This window comes from Oncorhynchus masou, unplaced genomic scaffold (genome assembly GCF_036934945.1).
Source record: "Oncorhynchus masou masou isolate Uvic2021 unplaced genomic scaffold, UVic_Omas_1.1 unplaced_scaffold_2503, whole genome shotgun sequence".
NCBI lineage: Eukaryota > Metazoa > Chordata > Actinopteri > Salmoniformes > Salmonidae > Oncorhynchus > Oncorhynchus masou.
This window is the reverse complement of record NW_027008954.1, coordinates 45,776-61,899: the sequence shown is the minus strand read 5'-3', so window position 1 is coordinate 61,899 and position 16,124 is coordinate 45,776. Positions and strand designations below refer to the sequence as shown.

General features: G+C 49.2%; 1 pseudogene; it reads left to right on the top strand.

Annotated features, from left to right (window-relative positions):
• Positions 1-256: 256 nt before the first annotated feature.
• LOC135533605 (M-phase inducer phosphatase 1-like) lies at positions 257-15,239 on the top strand (annotated as a pseudogene).
• Positions 15,240-16,124: the final 885 nt, after the last annotated feature.

The window sequence follows — 16,124 nt, the reverse complement described above, 5'->3', positions numbered from 1 at the left end:
AGTCTGTGTTGAATCAGGGATGTGTTGGTCCATCTGCAGCACCAGTCTGTGTTGGTCCATCTGCAGCACCAGTCTGTGTTGAACCAGGGATGTGTTGGTCCATCTGCAGCACCAGTCTGTGTTGAACCAGGGATGTGTTGGTCCATCTGCAGCACCAGTCTGTGTTGGTCCATCTGCAGCACCAGTCTGTGTTGGTCCATCTGCAGCACCAGTCTGTGTTGGTCCAGCTGCAGCACCAATCTGTGTTGAACCAGGGATGTGTTGGGGCTGCGGTCCAGCTACTGCTGTGGCTATAGTGGTGGGGGCCACCAGTCATCAGACATTTGCAGGTGGTTTTACTTTGTGTATTGCTGTCTTCACTTCCCTGCTGAAAGCCCCCTCGTCTGTGAAGAAGGGCGTAACGTGACGTTTGTCCGTAGCAAGGGTTCCCCAGAGAGTGGTTACTCATCTCCACTGCTGTGGTAGGTGGCTCCATCACAAGGGTTCCCCAGAGAGTGGTTACTCATCTCCACTGCTGTGGTAGGTGGCTCCATCACAAGGGTTCCCCAGAGTGGTTACTCATCTCCACTGCTGTGGTAGGTAGCTCCATCACAAGGATTCCCCAGAGAGTGGTTACTCATCTCCACTGCTGTGGTAGGTGGCTCCATCACAAGGGTTCCCCAGAGAGTGGTTACTCATCTCCACTGCTGTGGTAGGTGGCTCCATCACAAGGATTCAGTCTTTGAATTCACTGACATTGGAGCAGTGAGGCCTGCATCCAGCAACGTCATGAGTTACGTGACCCGCTGACCAGTGACCCGCTGACCAGTGACCCGCTGACCAGTGACCTGCTGACCAGTGACCCGTTGACCAGTGACCCGCTGACCAGTGACCCGTTGACCTGTGACCCGCTGACCAGTGACCCGCTGACCAGTGACCCGTTGACCAGTGACCCGTTGACCAGTGACCCGTTGACCTGTGACCCGCTGACCAGTGACCCGTTGACCAGTGACCCGTTGACCAGTGACCCGTTGACCAGTGACCCGCTGACCAGTGACCCGTTGACCAGTGACCCGTTGACCAGTGACCCGCTGACCAGTGACCCGCTGACCAGTGACCCGTTGACCTGTGACCCGTTGACCTGTGACCCGTTGACCTGTGACCCGTTGACCAGTGACCCGCTGACCAGTGACCCGCTGACCAGTGACCCGCTGACCAGTGACCCGCTGACCAGTGACCCGCTGACCAGTGACCCGTTGACCTGTGACCCGCTGACCAGTGACCCGCTGACCAGTGACCCGCTGACCAGTGACCCGCAGTGACCCGCTGACCTGTGACCCGTTGACCTGTGACCCGCTGACCAGTGACCCGCTGACCAGTGACCCGCAGTGACCCAGTGACCCTCTGACCTGTGACCCGTTGACCTGTGACCCGCTGACCAGTGACCCGCTGACCAGTGACCCTTTTTACAGTTGTGTCAGTACACTAATACAGGTGGGAGAGGGCAAACTCCACTAAACTAATTTTCAATGTATGGAATTACTTGGTAGTTACTGGATTCTGGGTAAACTTCTCCTTTAACTGTGGCTCTTATCCAGTGCGACACTGTCCGGTGTTCAGTAGGAACTATCAGCACAGTCCGTGCTAGGATGAAAACAGCAAGTGTTCACGGTAGCATCAAACAAACTTGTTCTTTGTCCTCTTCCCCAGCCGGTGGTTCGTTGTCGGCCTCGGGGTCTATTCCGCTCGCCCTCCATGCCCAGCCAGGCGAACCGCACTCCTCTGAAGCGTCCCCAGGACGAGAACCCGCCGGTCAGAGTGAAGAGACGACGCAGCCTGGCAGAAACTCATGGCACCACCATGGACCGGGATGACAGCTCTCCCAGCAATATGGTACGTACCTGCTCATAGTACTTCCTGCTTAATGTCTCCACCCCCTAGTCAACTGGTCCTGGTACTTCCTGCTCAATGTCTCCACCCCTACACAGTCGGTGAGTTTTTTTTTGAGGGGACCGATTTGAGCAAGGAGAACCACAGAATCACTAGTCTTGATGACAAAATGATTTGTTATTTGGAATGTAAAGTGATTTTCCAGTGTTTTTTCTTTGCCTCGTCTGACTGCAATGTTTTGGATTTGTTAACTTCAGGTCCTTCAGAAAGTTTTCACACCCCTCGACTTTTTCCACATTTTGTTACAAATTACAATTTAAGTAGATTTTTTTCCATCACTGGCCAACACACAATACCCCATAATGTCAGGGCTATTATGATTTTCAAAATTGTTACAAATGAATAAAAAATGAAAAGCTGAAGTATTCAACCCCTTTGTTATGGCAAGTCTACAATCAGGAGTTAACATTTGTTTAACCAGTCAAATAATAAGTTGAATGGACTCACTCTGTGCTGAATAATAGTGTTTAACATGATTTGTGAATGACTACCTCATCTCTGTACCCCACACATACACTTATCTGTAAGTGAATTTCAAACACAGATTCAACCACCAGGGAGGTTTTCCAATGCCTCGCAAAGAAGGGCTCCGATTTGGTAGATGGGTAAAAATTAAAAAGCAGACATTGAATATCCCTTTGAGCACGATGAAGTTATTAATTTCACTTCAGATGGTGTATCAATGCACCCAGTCACTACAAAGATGCAGGCGTCCTTTCTAACTTAATTGCCGGAGTGGAAATGGCCTCATTTCACCGGGAGAGGAAATGGCAACTTTAAAACAGAGTTTAATGGCTGTGATAGGAGAACTGAGGATGGATCAACAATATTGTGGTTACTCCACAATACTAACCTAATCCACAGTAAAAAGTAGGAAGCCTGTACAGAATACATGTTTGTTTATTTTTCTCTAAAATATGCATCCTGATTTGCAACAAGGCACTAAAGTAATACTGCAAAAATATGTTGCAACTCTAATAACTTTTTGTCCTGAATACAAAAGTGTTATGTTTTGGGGCAAATTCAGTACAACACATTGCTGTGTACCACTCTCCATATTTTCAAGCATGGTGGCTGCATCATGTTATGGGTATGCTTGTGTTACGAACCGGCTCGAAACAAAGGGGGAGACAACACAGAAATATAGAAATAACAAACATATTTATTAAAGTCAACTATATCCAAGTAACAAGTGTGTGTGTGTGTGTGTGTGTGGGGGGGGGGGGATGTATACATAGATGGTGATAATGAAGGGTGTTGAGAGGTGCCAAAACAAATGAACACAAAGAAGTACCAAAATGCCACAACCAAAAACAACAGTTTGTCTGTGTGGAGAGTCAACGTGTTTATCCCCGGGACACACCCGAGCCCAGGTGTGTCCCAGTTGGCTGATGACCCACCCGGCTTCGTCCACTGACACCCTATTAAGGAAAATGAGCAAAGAGAGAATTCTTCAGACCGAGTAGGAGGGTCATGACCACCTAGGACCCCGGAACACCACACCAACCAAACACAAACAATACTGCTCTGGTAAACGCTACCCAACTGCCCCAGCCAACCTCGTCCTCCCAGACCTCAGCAACCTTTGCTCACAGGAAGCAACATTTTTAATAGGAAAGAAAAAAACGGTGGACAGCAGGGAACAGAAGACCGGAGTGACTGGACAACACAGAGGACAGCAGGGAACAGAAGACCGGAGTGACTGGACAACACAGAGGACAGCAGGGAACAGAAGACCGGAGTGACTGGACAACACAGAGGACAGCAGGGAACAGAAGACCGGAGTGACTGGACAACACAGAGGACAGCAGGGAACAGAAGACCGGAGTGACTGGACAACACAGAGGACAGCAGGGAACAGAAGACCGGAGTGACTGGACAACACAGACAATGGACAGCAGGGAACAGAAGACTGGAGTGACTGGACAACACAGACAATGGACAGCAGGGAACAGAAGACTGGAGTGACTGGACAACACAGACAATGGACAGCAGGGAACAGAAGACCGGAGTGACTGGACAACACAGACAATGGACAGCAGGGAACAGAAGACCGGAGTGACTGGACAACACAGACAATGGACAGCAGGGAACAGAAGACCGGAGTGACTGGACAACACAGACAATGGACAGCAGGGAACAGAAGACCGGAGTGACTGGACAACACAGAGGACAGCAGGGAACAGAAGACTGGAGTGACTGGACAACACAGAGGACAGCAGGGAACAGAAGACCGGAGTGACTGGACAACACAGAAAATGGACAGCAGGGAACAGAAGACCGGAGTGACTGGACAACACAAAACAAACAGTGGATGACTCACACACCCTTGGGGACAACGTGTATAAGAACGTGTGTCCACCGATCAACGCGTTCAGGAACGGGGCACACGAGAGAGCGCGTCAGCGAGGACATTATCAGTTCCCCTGATGTGCCGCACAACGACATGGAATGCCTGGAAAAACAAACACCATCTCATTTTCCTCTGGTTAGGACACATCATAGCCCTCAAGAAGGTGAGAGGGTTATGGTCGGTGTAGACCGCAATAGGTACTACTCCCGCTCGACATACACTTTGACGTGTCGTAGCGCCCATATGAGTGCTAGGGCTTCTTTTTCCACAACTGAGTCGTTCAACTGATAAGGGTTAAACTTTTTGGAAAAGAAATGAACAGGCCTCTCAACACCGGACACATCTGCAGCAGAACCCACGTGACTGGCTTCTCCTCAAGGAGCAGCGAACACCGGGGTTGAGGTAAGCATCTTCAAAAGCCTGTTGACAAGAGAGAAGACCAGGTGTACAACCGCCTTCACTTTCAGCAAATAGAGGAGAAGTTTCCACAGAAACTACGCTAATAACCGATCATTTCCAAGAAGGGCATCAGTTCCTATTTAGTAGTTGGCGGTGGAAAAGCATCAATAGCTACCACTGTAGCCCCGACAGGGCGCACTTCACCCTGCTCAACCACCTCGCCAAGGTACGTAACGGTCGCCTGAGCAAACCTCACACTTAGCCAGATTGATAGTGAGGCGACCCACATCCTGCCGGTCGAATACGGTACAGATGCTCCTCCCAAGTATCTTCATAAACTATGACATCGATAAACAGCCGACCAGACTGGAGACGACCCTAATTCATAAGGCGCTGAAAAGTGACAAGTGCGTTACGCAGGCCGAAACTCATAACCAAATACTTTTTCAATATTGTGTTCTATTAAGTTTGTAGGTGTATCAGAAAACACTGGAAAACTCCGAATCAAACCCGACCAACTTGTCTCACCTATCAGCAGGTAGATGAGCTTGAAGGCTATCCAAAACATCCAGTGACTGAATTTTTCAATCTTCAAATGTTTTTTTTTTTTTTTAACCTTTATTTAACCAGGCAAGTCAGTTAAAAACACATTCTTATTTTCAATGACTGCCTAGGAACAGTGGGTGTTCAGGGGCAGAACGACAGATTTGTACCTTGTCAGCTCGGGGGTTTGAACTTGCAACATTGTGGTTACTAGTCCAACGCTCTAACCACTAGGCTACCCTGCCGCCCCAATCTACCCTGCAGTACGCAATAGTTGGGACCAGGGACATCCTCTCCATGCACAGACCTAACATGACAAAAAGAAGAACCCAGCGATAAAACAGTACTGGCCTAAAGAACAGGTTTTACCATCCACTGCAGACTCCCACTGAGTTTGGAAAAGAGTAATGGTCAAATGTTGCACAATCCGGGTTGTGGAAAGCTCTTGAAGACTTACCCAGAAAGACTCACAGCTGTAATCACTGCCACAGGTGACAGACATGTATTGACTCAGGGGGGTTGAATTCTTGTCTAATCAAGATACACTGAGTGGACAAAACTTGAGGAACATCTGCTCTTTTCATGACAGACTGACCAGGTGAATCCAAATCACATGTTATTGGTCACAAACACATGTTTAGCAGATGTTATTGCGAGTTTAAGGAAATGCTTTTCCAGGTAAAATAATGATCCCTTATTGATGTCACTTGTTAAATCCACTTCAGTCAGTGTAGATGAAGGGGAGGAGACGGGATAAAGGAAGGATTTTTAAACCTTGAGGCAATTGAGACATGGATTGTGTATGTGTGTCATTCAGAGCGGGAATGGACAAGACAAAATATTTAAGTGTCTTTGAACGGGGTATGGTAGTAGGTGCCAGGCACACCAGTGTGTCAAACTGCAACGCTGCTGAGTTTTTCACGCTAAACAGTTTCCCGTGTGTATCGAGAATGGTCCACCACCCAAAGGACATCCAGCCAACTTGACACAACTGTGGGAAGTATTGGAGTCAACATGGACCAGCATCCCTGGGGAACGCTTTCAACACCTTGAGGAGTCCACATGGACCAGCATCCCTGGGGAACGCTTTCAACACCTTGAGGAGTCCACATGGACCAGCATCCCTGTGGAACGCTTTCAACACCTTGTAGAGTCCACATGGACCAGCATCCATGTGGAACGCTTTCAACACCTTGAGGAGTCCACATGGACCAGCATCCCTGTGCAACGCTTTCAACACCTTGTAGAGTCCATGTCCCGACGAATTGAGTCTGTTCTGAGGGCAAAAGGGGGGGAAATCCATTTTAATCCCACTTTGTAACACAATCAAACTGTGGAAAATGTCTAGGGGTGTGAACACAATCTGAAAGCTCTGTACAAACTCTGGCTGTTACTCTACATGAGCCCCTGAAATTACCCCCCCCTCTCTCTCTCCCGCCATCCAGGTATGTTCTGAGCGCCACATACAGCGCTCCAAATCATTCTGTAACCACACAGAGATTGAGAAGCTGCTGGACAAGGAGCTGATTGGAGATTTCACCAAATCCTTCGCCCTGTCTACCGTGGAGGGAAAACACCAGGACCTCAAATACATCACTCCTGAGATGGTGAGGGACAGTCACCCTTTCATTTGTTTCCCACGATAGCTTGTTCTGTCCCTTTACCTGAGTTGGTGAGGACCAGTGTTTAGCTGTAGCCCCCCCCCCCCCAATGTAAAATGTTATCATATCAGCCAAAGGAGGTTGGTGGCACCTTTTAATTGGGAGGACGGGCTCGTGGTAATTGCTTGAGTGGAAGGGTATTAAATACATCACACACACACATGGTTGCCATAATAAATAAATGGCAGTCAAAAAATGAATGGTGATAAGTTTTTGAAGTGTTTGTCCTATATCTGGGAGATATAAGAGCAGCAGTTGGGGAGAGGTCATGCTGTATTTAAGATGCTGTATGGAAAAGCTACTGTGCCTTGCCTGTGGATTTCTTCACAGTTTATTTTTACAAATTGGGATTAAAATAGATTTGTCAACGATCTACACAAAATACTGGGTCAGTGGAAGATCATTTTTTTGGGGGATAATAACTAAAATGATCATTGCATGAGTATTCAGCCCCTTTTGTTTAGGCGAGCCAAAATTCTGTTCAGGAGTCAAATTTGGCATCTTCAATGATAGGGGTTGACATGTATTTCTTTGAATGACTACTCCTTCCTCTGTCCCACATACACACATACATACACACACACACACACACACGCGCGCGCATGCATGCATGCACACATCTATCTATACACATACATACATACATACATACATACATACATACATACATACATACATCTATATATACATACATACATACATACACACATGCATGCATGCATGCATGCATGCATACATACATACACACTATCTATACATACACACACACACACACACACACATACATACATACATACATACATACATACATACATACATACATACATACATACATACATACATACATACATACATACATACATACATACATACATACATACATACATACATACATACATACACATACATACATGCATACATACATACACGGATACATACGTCCGTCCGTAACGTCCCTCAGTTAAGTATTGCATTTCATGCACAGACTTAACGATAAAGTCCAGGGATCTTTTGAAAAGCCTCAGAAGGGCAGTGATTTGGTAGATGGGTAACAAATCAGACAGTGAATATCTCTTTATGGTCAAGTATTGTATTAAACCACCCAGACACCAAGATAGGCGACCTTATGAACTGCAGAACAGGACGGACACTGTTCAGGGAGCCATGAGGCCGTTGGTGATTTTTAAAACGTAGTTCAATGGCTGTGATGGACGGATCAACAACATTGTACTGATAGTGACTGAGCTGACAGTGTCTGTCACCAATGGCCTCATGTTTCCCTGAGTACAAATATACAGAATAATAATCTTGTATACAACAAGGTACTAAACTAATACTGCAAAAAAAACACAGCAAAGGATATACTTTTTGGCCTGAAGTCAAAGCCTTTTATGTTTGGGGTAAAAAAAAAAATAGATTTAAATATAATTTATTTTCTATCTACACACAATACCCCATAATGACAAAGCGAGAAACTGTTTTTAATTTTTTTAGAGAAAAAAAATCTTATTTTCCAGCATAATTTGCAACTAAATTCATTACAAATCCTACAATGTGATTTTCTGGATTTTTTTCTTCTCATTTTGTCTGTCATAGTTGAAGTGTACCTATGATGAAAATTACAGGCCTCTCATCTTTTTAAGTGGTAGAACTTGCACAATTGGTGGCTGACTAAATACTTTTCTGCCCCACTGTGTGTGTGTCATCAGGCATCAGGCTTGAATGTTCATGCTGCTTAAAGCTCTAATCAAATCCTGTTATATTAATATGCTTTAGATTGACCTCTTGTCGAGAGGATCTAGAACTGGGACAAACATGTCTGCCTGTTCCTCGGGTGGTGTCTGAGCGGCCAGCTGGATCCTCTATAACCTGAGACTAACCTGTCTGCTCTGAGCGGCCAGCTGGATCCTCTATAACCTGAGACTAACCTGTCTGTTCCTCCTCAGATGGTGTCCGCTCTGAGCGGCCAGCTGCATCATGTTGTCGAGAGGATCGTGGTGATTGACTGTCGCTACCCGTATGAGTTTGAGGGGGGCCACATCAAAGGAGCCCTGAACCTCTACCAGGAGGAGCAGGTAGAGGAGTACCTCCTAGGCACCCCCATCGCCCCCCTCTCCCCTGACCACAGGGTCCTCCTCGTCTTCCACTGTGAGTTCTCCTCAGAGCGAGGGCCCGGGATGTGTCGTTTCGTACGTAGGAGGGACAGGGCGATGAACGAGTACCCTAACCTGCACTACCCAGAACTCTACGTCCTCAAGGGAGGCTACCAAGAGTTCTTCCATCACTTCCGGGTAAAACACAATCATAGATGACAAAACGTTTTGATCTCTAGAATCAGAGGTGTGCTCATTGAAATGATCGTTACCATGCAGCCATGTCATATTTATTTCTATAACAAAAGACACGTAGTTAGGATACAGCGTCGACGGGGCCTCAGTGTGTTAGACGCAATGTAAAAATGTCCTCTCTGGGCAGCCAGGTTGGTCTGTGACGACCGGTCTCTATGGGGTTGGTTTGGGTTGGTGAACTGAGCCTCAGAACCAGCTGGCTGAGTGCTGTCCTGAGTCTCTATGGGGTTGGTTTGGGTTGGTGAACTGAGCCTCAGAACCAGCTGGCTGAGGGGACTCTTCTCTTGTTTCATCTCTTGACATTGTAGAGCTGTGTGATGGAATGTTTTGGGGTCACTTGTTTTTAGATGGTTGTAAAATGTGATGTCTCCTTTTTTCTATATGTATGAAGTGTGGGTTTGGGTCCAATTCTGATCTACATTAGTTATTTGGAGGGTTTCTTTGTCCTTCCAACACAGTCTGCAGTACTTCGTTTGGATGTTTGTCCCTTTTGGTAAATACATTATTAGAGATTGGACCCCATACCTCACTGCCATACAGAGCAACTGGTTCTATAACTGATATGAAAATGTTGAGCCAGATTCTAATTGGAATTTCTAATTTAATGTTCCTTTGAATGGCATAGAATGCTCTTCTTGCTTTGTCTCTCAGCTCGTTCACAGCCTTGTGAAAGCTACTTGTGTTGCTGATATTTAGTCGGTTTTGGTGTGTTTTAATAGAACTGTGTCCAAATACAATTTATATTTGTCATCCTGATTTCCAGAAAAAAAAAAATTGAATATATTTTGGAATATATATTTTTTTAGATAAACGGTCAGAGCCCAGGTCTGACAGAACCTGTGCAGATGATTTAGGTGCTGCTGTAACTTCTCCTTAGTGGGAGACTGCAGACCCTCCTCAGTGGGAGACTGCAGACCCTCCTCAGTGGGAGACGGCAGACCCTCCTCAGTGGGAGACGGCAGACCCTCCTCAGTGGGAGACTGCAGACCCTCCTTAGTGGGAGACTGCAGACCCTCCTCAGTGGGAGACGGCAGACCCTCCTCGGTGGGAGACGGCAGACCCTCCTCGGTGGGAGACGGCAGACCCTCCTCAGTGGGAGACTGCAGACCCTCCTCAGTGGGAGACTGCAGACCCTCCTCAGTGGGAGACTGCAGACCCTCCTCAGTGGGAGACGGCAGCACCAGGTCATCTGTCTACAGCAGACCCTCCTTAGTGGGAGACAGCAGACCCTCCTTAGTGGGAGACTGCAGACCCTCCTTAGTGGGAGACTGCAGACCCTCCTTAGTGGGAGACAGCAGACCCTCCTCAGTGGGAGACGGCAGACCCTCCTTAGTGGGAGACAGTAGCACCAGGTCATCTGTCTACAGCAGACCCTCCTCGGTGGGAGACGGCAGACCCTCCTCGGTGGGAGACGGCAGCACCAGGTCATCTGTCTACAGCAGACCCGCCTCAGTGGGAGACGGCAGACCCTCCTCAGTGGGAGACGGCAGACCCTCCTCAGTGGGAGACGGCAGACCCTCCTCAGTGGGAGACGGCAGACCCTCCTCAGTGGGAGACGGCAGACCCTCCTCAGTGGGAGACGGCAGACCCTCCTCAGTGGGAGACGGCAGACCCTCCTCAGTGGGAGACGGCAGACCCTCCTCAGTGGGAGACTGCAGCACCAGGTCATCTGTCTACAGCAGACCCTCCTTAGTGGGAGACGGCAGACCCTCGGTGGGAGACGGCAGACCCTCGGTGGGAGACGGCAGACCCTCCTCGGTGGGAGACGGCAGACCCTCCTCGGTGGGAGACGGCAGACCCTCCTCGGTGGGAGACGGCAGACCCTCCTCGGTGGGAGACGGCAGACCCTCCTCGGTGGGAGACGGCAGCACCAGGTCATCTGTCTACAGCAGACCCTCCTCAGTGGGAGACGGCAGACCCTCCTCAGTGGGAGACGGCAGACCCTCCTCGGTGGGAGACGGCAGCACCAGGTCATCTGTCTACAGCAGACCCTCCTCAGTGGGAGACGGCAGACCCTCCTTAGTGGGAGACGGCAGACCCTCCTCAGTGGGAGACGGCAGCACCAGGTCATCTGTCTACAGCAGACCCTCCTTAGTGGGAGACAGCAGACCCTCCTTAGTGGGAGACGGCAGAGCCTCCTCAGTGGGAGACGGCAGACCCTCCTCAGTGGGAGACGGCAGACCCTCCTCAGTGGGAGACGGCAGACCCTCCTCAGTGGGAGACGGCAGACCCTCCTCAGTGGGAGACGGCAGACCCTCCTCAGTGGGAGACGGCAGACCCTCCTCAGTGGGAGACGGCAGCACCAGGTCATCTGTCTACAGCAGACCCTCCTCAGTGGGAGACGGCAGACCCTCCTCAGTGGGAGACGGCAGACCCTCCTCAGTGGGAGACGGCAGACCCTCCTCAGTGGGAGACGGCAGACCCTCCTCAGTGGGAGACGGCAGCACCAGGTCATCTGTCTACAGCAGACCCTCCTCAGTGGGAGACGGCAGACCCTCCTCAGTGGGAGACGGCAGACCCTCCTCAGTGGGAGACGGCAGACCCTCCTCAGTGGGAGACGGCAGACCCTCCTCAGTGGGAGACTGCAGACCCTCCCTAGTGGGAGACGGCAGACCCTCCCTAGGAGACAGCACCACCAGGTCATCTGTCTACAGCAGACAGGATCAATACTGGAGGAGGCAGGTGGGAGGAGGGAGGGAACTGGTCTGTCTGCCCAATATAAAGGATCAATACTGGAGGAGGATAAAGATAGCATCGATAGGAAAGTAATCCAGTTTCTTTGAGGACCAGGATGTTGCCAGCTGGGCCATACAGATTGTAAAATAGTTGGGACGAGGTTTTTGATGCACCGATTCCATGGTACAGGGTATGGGTTGTTTTATATGTCAACGCAAGATTCAAGACTTCGTGCTTTTAAGCTAAAATTATTTTATAGAATTCTTGCCACCAACAAAATGTTGAATATTTGGGGCATAAAATCATCAAAGCTCTGCAGATGTTGTTGTGAGGATACAGAATCAATAGACCATTTATTTTGGTATTGACCTCAGGTAGTCTGGTTCTGGTCTTAGGTTCAGGGATGCCTGAAAATGCAGAACATTGATCTAAAATTCACCCTATAAATAGTACTGTTAGATCTGGAGAGACCGGGTCAGTCAATTACTAATATACTAATACTCTTAGTTAAAGTATTGATCTGGAGAGACCGGGTCAGTCAGTTACTAATATACTAATACTCTTAGTTAAAGTATTGATCTGGAGAGACCGGGTCAGTCAATTACTAATATACTAATACTCTTAGTAAAAGTATTGATCTGGAGAGACTGGGTCAGTCAGTTACTAATACTCTTAGTAAAAGTATTGATCTGGAGAGACCGGGTCAGTCAATTACTAATATACTAATACTCTTAGTAAAAGTATTGATCTGGAGAGACCGGGTCAGTCAGTTACTAATATACTAATACTCTTAGTTAAAGTATTGATCTGGAGAGACCGGGTCAGTCAATTACTAATATACTAATACTCTTAGTAAAAGTATTGATCTGGAGAGACCGGGTCAGTCAGTAACTAATATACTAATACTCTTAGTAAAAGTATTGATCTGGAGAGACCGGGTCAGTCAATTACTAATATATTAATACTCTTAGTAAAAGTATTGATCTTCAACAGGCAATCTGTAGATTCTATTCGATAGATTGGCAGGTTGATTGGTCTGTCAGTCTCTGTCCCTCAACTTATGGCAGGCAGCAATGTAGTGCGCTGCCAACCCACAGCTCTCTGCGTCCTCCCCCAACAGGACAGGTAGCCTATCCTCATCAGAGAGGTCTTTGAAACCTTGAATAAGGGTTTCAAATTTGGGGAAATGACAGTCTCTAATTGTAAATTTGACATTTTGTCAGGAAATGCAGCTCTGTCTCAGGTTCTGCTGTGGTGCAGTGGTTGCACGCCCTTTCCTCTACAGGGAGCCAGGTTCTGCTGTGGTGCAGTGGTTGGACAGCCTTTCCTCTACAGGGAGCCAGGTTCTGCTGTGGTGCAGTGGTTGCACAGCCTTTCCTCTACAGGGGAGCCAGGTTCTGCTGTGGTGCAGTGGTTGGACAGCCTTTCCTCTACAGGGAGCCAGGTTCTGCTGTGGTGCAGTGGTTGGACAGCCTTTCCTCTACAGGGAGCCAGGTTCTGCTGTGGTGCAGTGGTTGCACAGCCTTTCCTCTACAGGGGAGCCAGGTTCTGCTGTGGTGCAGTGGTTGGACAGCCTTTCCTCTACAGGGAGCCAGGTTCTGCTGTGGTGCAGTGGTTGGACAGCCTTTCCTCTACAGGGAGCCAGGTTCTGCTGTGGTGCAGTGGTTGGACAGCCTTTCCTCTACAGGGAGCCAGGTTCTGCTGTGGTGCAGTGGTTGCACGCCCTTTCCTCTACATGAAGTCATGTTTTCATGTGTCTACCCTTCTCGATGGAAAGCCTTTGCTCACTGAGTCTGTGCTTCTCATCACTAATCATGGTCAAATAGTTAGCCACGGTGTACTGTCAATTTAGAGCCAGACAGCACTGCGTTGTTTGTTTCCCAATAACTAATGTAGTTTTGTTTTGACTGTGTTGTAATTTGTTTTATTCTGATTGATTGGATGTTCTGGTCCTGAGGCTTCAGTGTGTTAGTAGAACAGGTTAGTGAACTCAGCCCCAGGACCAGCTGGATGAGGGGACTGAGGCTTCAGTGTGTTAGTAGAACGGGTTAGTGAACTCAGCCCCAGGACCAGCTGGATGAGGGGACTGAGGCTTCAGTGTGTTAGGAGAACAGGTTAGTGAACTCAGCCCCAGGACCAGCTGGATGAGGGGACTGAGGCTTCAGTGTGTTAGTAGAACAGGTTTGTGAACTCAGCCCCAGGTCCAGCTGGATGAGGGGACTGAGGCTTCAGTGTGTTATTAGAACAGGTTAGTGAACTCAGCCCCAGGACCAGCTGGATGAGGGGACTGAGGCTTCAGTGTGTTAGTAGAACAGGTTAGTGAACTCAGCCCCAGGACCAGCTGGATGAGGGGACTGAGGCTTCAGTGTGTTAGTAGAACAGGTTAGTGAACTCAGCCCCAGGACCAGCTGGATGAGGGGACTGAGGCTTCAGTGTGTTAGTAGAACAGGTTAGTGAACTCAGCCCCAGGACCAGCTGGATGAGGGGACTGAGACCTCAGTGTGTTAGTAGAACAGGTTAGTGAACTCAGCCCCAGGACCAGCTGGATGAGGGGACTGAGGCTTCAGTGTGTTAGTAGAACAGGTTAGTGAACTCAGCCCCAGCTGGATGAGGGGACTGAGGCTTCAGTGTGTTAGGAGAACAGGTTAGTGAACTCAGCCCCAGGACCAGCTGGATGAGGGGACTGATGTTTCAGTGCGTTAGTAGAACAGGTTTGTGAACTCAGGACCAGCTGGATGTGGGGACTTTGCTCAGCTCTTGGCATTGCAGGGATTGGGAATGATAAGTGAAGGGGTCACTGTATTTGAGATGTTTTTATTATCTGTGGATATTGGCCTAATTCTGCCCTGCAGGGTTTCAATTGGGTGAAATCTTGTTTTGTAAGTGGACCCCACACCTCACTGCCATAATGTGCAATTGGTTCAATAATGCATTCAATTAGTTTTAGCCAAATTGTAATAGGTATTTCAATTCGAATGTGTTTTCTAATTGCTTAGAATTCCCTGCGTGCTTTCTTTCTCTGTTCATTCACTGCCTCATTAAGGTGACCAGTTAGAATAAATGAGTTTATCTCAATTCACTTCACTTTATTGGCCTGATGTAACAATGTACATATTGCCAAAGCTGGCTGGCTGTATGCATGTTGTAACTGGTCTCTCTCTGTGTAGATGCGGTGTGAGCCCCAGGGGTACCGGCCCATGCACCACCAGGACTTTAAAGAGGACCTGAGGAAGTTCAGACTGAAGAGCAGTACCTGGGCGGGAGCGCAGCAAGAGAGACCAGTACAGCAGACTGAAGAAGTTGTAACCCTACTGCCCCCCTGTAACCCTACTGCCCCCCTGTAACCCTACTGCCCCCCTGTAACCCTACTGCCCCCCTGTAACCCTACTGCCCCCCCCTGTAACCCTACTGCCCCCCCCCCTGTAACCCTACTGCCCCCCCCTGTAACCCTACTGCCCCCCCTGTAACCCTACTGCCCCCCCCCCCCTGTAACCCTACTGCCCCCCCGTAACCCTACTGCCCCCCCCCGTAACCCTACTGCCCCCCTGTAACCCTACTGCCCCCTGTAACCCTACTGCCCCCTGTAACCCTACTGCCCCCCATGTAACCCTACTGCCCCCCATGTAACCCTACTGCCCCCCCGTAACCCTACTCCCCCCCCACCCCGTAACCCTACTTCCCCCCCCACCCCGTAACCCTACTTCCCCCCCGTAACCCTACTGCCCCCCCCCCGTAACCCTACTGCCTCCCTGTAACCCTACAGCAACCCTACTGCCCCCTGTAACCCTACAGCAACCCTACTGCCCCCTGTAACCCTACTGCCTCCCTGTAACCCTACTGCCTCCCTGTAACCCTACAGCAACCCTACTGCCCCCCTACTGTAACCCTACTGCCTCCCTACTGTAACCCTACTGCCACCCTACTGTAACCCTACTGCCTCCCTGTAACCCTACAGCAACCCTACTGCCCCCCTACTGTAACCCTACTGCCCCCCTACTGTAACCCTACTGCCCCCCTACTGTAACCCTACTGCAACCCTGTAACCCTACTGCCTCCCTGTAACCCTACTGCAACCCTGTAACCCTACTGCCCCCTGTAACCCTACTGCAACCCTGTAACCCTACTGCCTCCCGTTAACCCTACAGCAACCCTACTGCCCCCTACTGTAACCCTACTGCCCCCTACTGTAACCCTACTGCCCCCCTACTGTAACCC